Source organism: Canis lupus, chromosome X (assembly GCF_003254725.2).
Source record: "Canis lupus dingo isolate Sandy chromosome X, ASM325472v2, whole genome shotgun sequence".
Lineage (NCBI taxonomy): Eukaryota > Metazoa > Chordata > Mammalia > Carnivora > Canidae > Canis > Canis lupus.
In genome coordinates, this window is record NC_064281.1 from 71278101 (window position 1) to 71285628 (window position 7528).

The window sequence follows — 7528 nt, forward strand, 5'->3', positions numbered from 1 at the left end:
GATAGATAAACCATTAGCCAGCCTTATTAAAAAGAAGAGAGAGAAAACTCAAACTAATAAAATGATGAATGAGAAAGGAGAGATCACTACCAACACCAAGGAAATACAAACGATTTTAAAAACATATTATGAACAGCTGTACACCAATAAATTAGGCAATCTAGAAGAAATGGATGGATTTCTGGGAAACCGCAAACTAAAAAACATGAACAGGAAGAAATAGAAAACCTGAACAGGCCAATAACCAGGGAGGAAATTGAAGCAGTCATCAAAAACCTCCCAAGACACAAAAGTCCAGGGCCAGATGGCTTCCCAGGGGAATTCTATCAAACGTTTAAAGAAGAAACCATACCTATTCTACTAAAGATATTTGGAAAGATAGAAAGAGATGGAGTACTTCCAAATTCGTTCTATGAGGCCAGCATCACCTTAATTCCAAAACCAGACAAAGACTCCACCAAAAAGGAGAATTGCAGACCAATATCCATGATGAACACGTATGCAAAAATTATCAACAAGATACTAGCCAATAGGATCCAACAGTACATTAAGAAAATTATTCACCATGACCAAGTAGGATTTATTCCTGGGACACAAGGCTGGTTCAACACTCGTAAAACAATCATTGTGATTCATCATATCAGCAAGAGAAAAACCAAGAACCATATGATCCTCTCATTAGTTGCAGAGAAAGCATTTGACAAAATACAGCATCCATTCCTGATCAAAACTCTTCAGAGTGTAGGGATAGAGGAAACATTCCTCAATATCTTAAAAGCCATCTACGAGAAGCCCACAGCAAATATGATTCTCAATGGGGAAGCACTGGGAGCCTTTCCCCTAAGATCAGGAACAAGACAGGGATGTCCACTCTCCCCACTGCTATTCAACATAGTAGTTGAAGTCCTAGCCTCAGCAATCAGACAACAAAAAGACATTAAAGGCATTCAAATTGGCCAAGAAGAAGTCAAACTCTCCCTCTTCACAGACTACATGATACTGTATAGAGAAAACCCAAAAGCCTCCACCCAAAGGTTGCTAGAACTCATACAGCAATTGCGCAGTGTGGCTGGATACAAAATCAATGCCCAGAAATCAGTGGCATTTCTATACACTAACAATGAGACTGAGGAAAGAGACATTAGGGAGTCAATTCCATTTACAATTGCACCCAAAAGCATAAGATACCTAGGAATAAGCCTAACCAAAGAGGTAAAGGATCTATATCCTAAAATCTATAGAACACTTCTGGAAGAAATTGAGGAAGACACAAAGAGATGGAAAAATATTCCATGCTCATGGATTGGCAGAATTAATATTGTGAAGATGTCAATGTTTCCCAGGGCAATTTACACGTTTAATGCAATCCCTATCAAAATACCATGGACTTTCTTCAGAGAGTTAGAACAAATTATTAAGATGTGTGTTGAATCAGAAAAGACCCCGAATCATCAGGGTAATTTTAAAAAAGAAAAGCATAGCTGGGGGCATCACAATGCCGGATATCAGGTCATACTACAAAGCTGTGGTCATCAATACAGTGTGGTACTGGCACAAAAACAGACACATAGATCAATGGAACAGAATAGAGAATCCAGAAGTGGACCCTCAACTGTATGGTCAACTAATATTCGATAAAGGAGGAAAAACTATCCAGTGGAAAAAGATAGTCTCTTCAATGAATGGTGCTGAGAAAATTGGACATCCACATGCAGAAGAATGAAACTAGACCACTCCCTTGCACGATACACAAAGATAAACTCAAAATGGATGAAAGATCTAAATGTGAGACTAGATTCCATCAAAATCCTAGAGGAGAACACAGGCAACACCCTTTTTCAACTTGGCCACAGTAGCTTCTTGCAAGATTCATCCACGAAGGCAAAAGAAACAAAAGCAAAAATGAACTATTGGGACTTCATCAAGATAAGAAGCTTTTGCACAGCAAAGGATACAGTTAACATAACTCAAGACAACCTACAGAATGGGAGAAGATATTTGCAAATGACGTATCAGATAAAGGGCTAGTTTCCAAGATCTATAAAGAACTTATTAAACTCAACACCAAAGAAACAAACAATCCAATCATGAAATGGGCAAAAGACATGAACAGAAATCTCACAGAGGAAGACATAGACATGGCCAACAAGCACATGAGAAAATGCTCTGTATCACTTGCCATCAGGAAAATACAAATCAAAACCACAATGAGATACCACCTCACACCAGTGAGAATGGAGAAAATTAACAAGGCAGGAAACCACAAATGTTGGAGAGGATGTGGAGAAAAGGGAATCCTCTTGCACTGTTGGTGGGAATGTGAACTGGTGCAGCCACTCTGGAAAACTGTGTGGAGGTTCCTCAAAGAGTTAAAAATAGACCTGCTCTATGACCCAGCAATTGCACTGTTTGGGATTTACCCCAAAGATACAGATGCAATGAAACGGCGGGACACCTGCACCCCAATGTTTCTAGCAGCAATGTCCACAATAGCCAATCTATGGAAGGAGCCTCGATGTCCATCGAAAGATCAATGGATAAAGAAGATGTGGTTTATATATACAATGGAATATTGCTCAGCCATTAGAAATGACAAATACACTCCATTTGCTTCATCATGGATGGAACTGGAGTGTATTATGCTGAGTGAAATAAGACAATCGGAGAAGGACAATCATTATATGTTCTCATTCATTTGGGGAATATAAATGATAGTGAAAGGGAATAGAAGGGAAGGGAGAAGAAATGGGTAGGAAATATCAGAAAGGGAGACAGAACATAAAGACTCCAAAATCTGGGAAACGATCTAGGGATGGTGGAAGGGGAGGAGGGCAGGGGTGTGGGGGGGTGAATGGGTGACGGACACTGAGGAGGGCACATGATGGGATGAGCACTGGGTGTTATTCTGTATGTTGGCAAATTGAACACCAATAAAAAATAAATTAATATTTAAAAAAGAAAGTGCACATCCTACCCATTACTTTCAGGGGCAAAAGACATAGCTGACTTTCCTAACATAGAAATAGACATAGAGATGTAGGTAATTGAGGAGACACAAGAGTATGTCAAAAATAAAGGAACAGACCAAAACCGCAACAAGATACCTAAGCAAAACAGATATAAGTAACATGCCTGAAAGAGAATTTAAAATACTCATCATAAAGATACTCAATGGAATTGAGTAAAGTGTAGGACAGTAGTGAGACCCTTAACCCAGACATAAAGAAGAACTAATCACAGATGAAGAACACAATAAATGAAATTAAGAATACACTGATGGGATAAATAGGAGGCTAAAAGAAGCAGAGGAATGAATTAATGACCAGGAAAGAAACTGAAAGAATATGTGACCACCAAACCAGCTCTGTAAGAAATATTAAGGGGGAGGAAGTCCAAGGAAACAATCCACAGAAACAGGAACTGAATAGGTATCATGATGACACTAAATTCATATCTTTCAATAGTAACTCTGAACGTGAATGGGCTTAATGATCCCATCACAAGGTGCAGGGTTTCAGACTGGATAAAAAGGCAAGACCCATCTATTTGCTATCTACAAGAGACTCATTTTAGACATAAGGACACCTCCAGCCTGAAAATAAAAGGTTGGAGAACCATTTACCATTCAAATGGTCCTCAAAAGAAAGCAGGGGTAGCTATCTTTATATCATATAAACTCAAGTTTATCCCAAAGACTGTAGCAAGAGATGAAGAGGGACACTATATCATACTTAAAGGGTCTATCCAACAAGAGGACCTAACATTCATCAATATTTATGCACCAAATGTGGGAGCTGCCAAGTTTATCAGTCAATTCATAATCAAAGTTGTTAAGACATACTTAGATAATAATACACTTATAATTGGAGACTTGAACACAGCGATTTCTACAATCAATATATCTTCTAAGCACAACATCTCCAAAGAAACAAGAGCGTTAAATGATACACTGGACCAGATGGATTTCACAGATATTTACAGATCTTTACATCCAAATGCAAGTGAATACACATTCTTTTCAAGTGCACATGGAACTTTCTCCAGAATAGACCACATACTGGGTCACAAATCAGGTCTTAACTGATACCAAACGATTGGGATCATACCCTGCATATTTTCAGACCATAATGCTTTGAAACTAGAACTAAATTGCAAGAAGTTTGGAAGGATTTCAAACACGTGGAGGTTAAAGACCATCCCGCTAAAAGATGAAAGGGTCAAACAGGAAACTAGAGAAGAATTAAAAAGATTCATGGAAACTAATGAGAATGAATATACAACCATTCAGAATCTTTGGGATGGAGCAAAAGCAGTCCTGAGGGGGAAATACATGGCAATAGAAGCATCCATCCAAAAACTGGAAAGAACTCAAATACAAAACTAACCTTGCACCTAAAAGAACTGGAAAAGGAACAGCAAATGGAACCTTCATCCAGCAGAAGAGAATTAATAAAGATTTGAGCAGAACTTAATGAAATAGAGACCAGAAGAACTGTGGAACAGATCAACAAAACCTGGAGTTGGTTCTTTGAAAGAATTAATAAGATAGAAAAACCATTAGCCAGCCTTATTAAAAAGAAGAGAGAAAGACACAAATTAATAAAATCATGAATGAGAAAGGAGAGATCACCACCAGTACGAAGGAAATACAAACGATTTTAAAAACTTATTATGAGCAGCTATACGCCAATAAATTAGGCAATATAGAAGAAATGGACGCATTTCTGGGAAACCGCAAACTACCAAAAATGGATCAGGAACAAATAGAAAGCCTGAAGAGGTCGATAACCAGGGAAGAAATTGAAGCAGTCATCAAAAACCTCCCAAGACACAAAAGTCCAGTGCCAGATGGCTTCCCAGGGGAATTCTATCAAACGTTTAAAGAAGAAACCATACCTATTCTACAAGAGCTGTTCAGAATCCTAGAAAGAGGTGGAATACTTCCAAACTCATTCTATGAGGCCAGCATCACCTTAATTCCAAAACCAGACAAAGACCCCACCAAAAAGGAGAATTATAGACCAATATCCCTGATAAACACGGATGCAAAAATTCTCAACAAGATACGAGCCAATAGGCTTCAGCAATACATTAAGATTGTTCACCATGACCAAGTGGGATTTATCCCTGGATACAAGGCTGGTTCAAGACTCCTAAAGCAATCAATGTGATTGATCATATCAGCAAGTGAAAAAACAAGAACCACATGATCCTCTCAACAGATGCAGAGAAAGCATTTGACAAAATACAGCATCCATTCCAGATCAAAACTCTTCAGAGTGTAGGGATAGACGGAGCATTCCTCAGCATCTTAAAAGGCATCTATGAAAAGCCCACAGCAAATATCATTCTCAGTGGGGAAACACTGGGAGCCTTTCCCCTAAGATCAGGAACAAGACAGGGATGTCCACTCTCACCACTGCTATTCAACATAGTACTGGAAGTCCTAGCCTCAGCAATCAGGCAACAAAAAGAAATAAAAGGCATTCTAATTGGCAAAGAATGGGCAGCCCGTGTCCTTCAGCGGTTTAGCACCTCCCTCAGCCCAGGGTGTGATCCTGGAGACCCTGGATTGAGTCCCACATCAGGCTCCCTGCATGGAGCCTGCTTCTCCCTCTGCCTGTGTCTCTCCCTCTCTCTCTGTGTCTCTCATGAATAAATAATTTAAATCTACAAAAAAAAAATAAATTGGGAAAGAAGAAGTCAAACTCATCAAACTCTCCCTCTTTGCAGATGACATAATACTGTACATAGAAAACCCAAAAGATTCCCCCTGAAGATTGTTAGAACTCATACAGCAGTTCGGCAATGTGACAGGATACAAAATCAATGCCCAGAAACCAGTGGCATTTCTATACACTAACAAGGAGACTGAAGAAAGAGAAATTAAGGAGTCAATCCCATTTATAATTGTACCCAAAAGCATAAGATACGTAGGAATAAACCTAACCAAAGAGGTAAAGGATCTATACCCTAATAACTAGAGAATACTTCTGAAAGAAATTGAGGAAGACACAAAGAAATGTAAAAATATTCCATGTTCATGGACTGGAAGAATCAATATTGTGAAAATGTTAATGTTACCCAGGGCAATTTACACATTTAATGCAATCCCTATCAAAATACCATGGACTTTCTACAGAGAGTTGGAACAAATCATCTTAAGTTTTGTGTGGAATCCGAAAAGACCCCGAATAGCCGGGGGAATATTGTAAAAGAAAACCATAGCTGGGGGCATCACAATGCCAGATTTCAGGTTGTACTTCAAAGCTGTGGTCTTCAAGACAGTGTGGTACTGGCACAAAAACAGACACATAGATCAATGGAACAGAATAGAGAATCCAGAAATGGACCCTCAACTTTATGGTCTACCAACATTTGACAGAGCAGGAAAGACTCTCCACTGGAAAAAAGGCATTCTCTTCAATAAATGGTGCTGGGAAAATTGGATAGCCATGCTCAGAAGTAAGAAACTGGACCATTCTCTTACACCTTAGAGAAAGATAAACTAAAAATGAATGAAAGATCTAAATGTGAGACAAGAATCCATGAAAATCCTAGAGGAGAACAGGCAACACTATTTTTGAACTTAGCCACAGCAACTTCTTGCAAAATTCATCCATGAAGATAAGAGAAACAAAAGCAAAAATTAATTATTGGAAATTCATCAAGATAAGACGCTTTTACACGGCAAAAGAAACATTCAACAAAATTAAGAGACAACCTACAGAATGGGATAAGATATTTGCAAATGACATATCAGATAACGTCCTTGTATCCAAGATCTATAAAGAACTTATGAAACTCAACACCAAAGAAACAAACAATCCAATCATGAAATGGGCAAAAGACATGAACAAAAATCTCACAGAGGAAGGCATAGACATGGCCAAGAAGCACATGAGAAAATGCTCCGCATCACTTGCCATCAGGGAAATACAAATCACAACCACAGTGAGATACCACCTCACACCAGTGAAAATGTTGAAAATTAATAAGATGGGAAACAACAAATGTTGGAAAGGATGTGGAGAAAGGGGAACTCTGTTGCACTGTTGGTGGGAATGTGAACTGTTGCAGCCACTCTTGAAAACTGTGTGGAGGTTCCTCCAAGAGTTAAAAATAGAACTGCCCTATGACCCAGCAATTGCATTGCTGGGGATTTACGTCAAATATATAAATGCAGTGAAATGCTGAGTCACTGCACCCCAATGTTTATAGCAGCAATGTCCACAATAGCCAAACTGTGGAAGGAGCCTCAGTGTCCATCGAAAGATGAATGGATAAAGAAGATGTGGTCTATGTATACAATGGAATATTACCCAGCCATTAGAAACAACAAATTCCCCCCATTTGCTTCGACATGGATGGTACTGGATGGTATTATGCTGAGTGAAATAAGTCAATCGGAAAAGGACAAACAGTATATGGTCTCATTCATTTGGGGAATATAAAAATTAGTGAAAGGGAATTAAGGGAAAGGAGAGAAAATGAGTGAAAATATCAGTGAGGGTGACAAAACATGAGG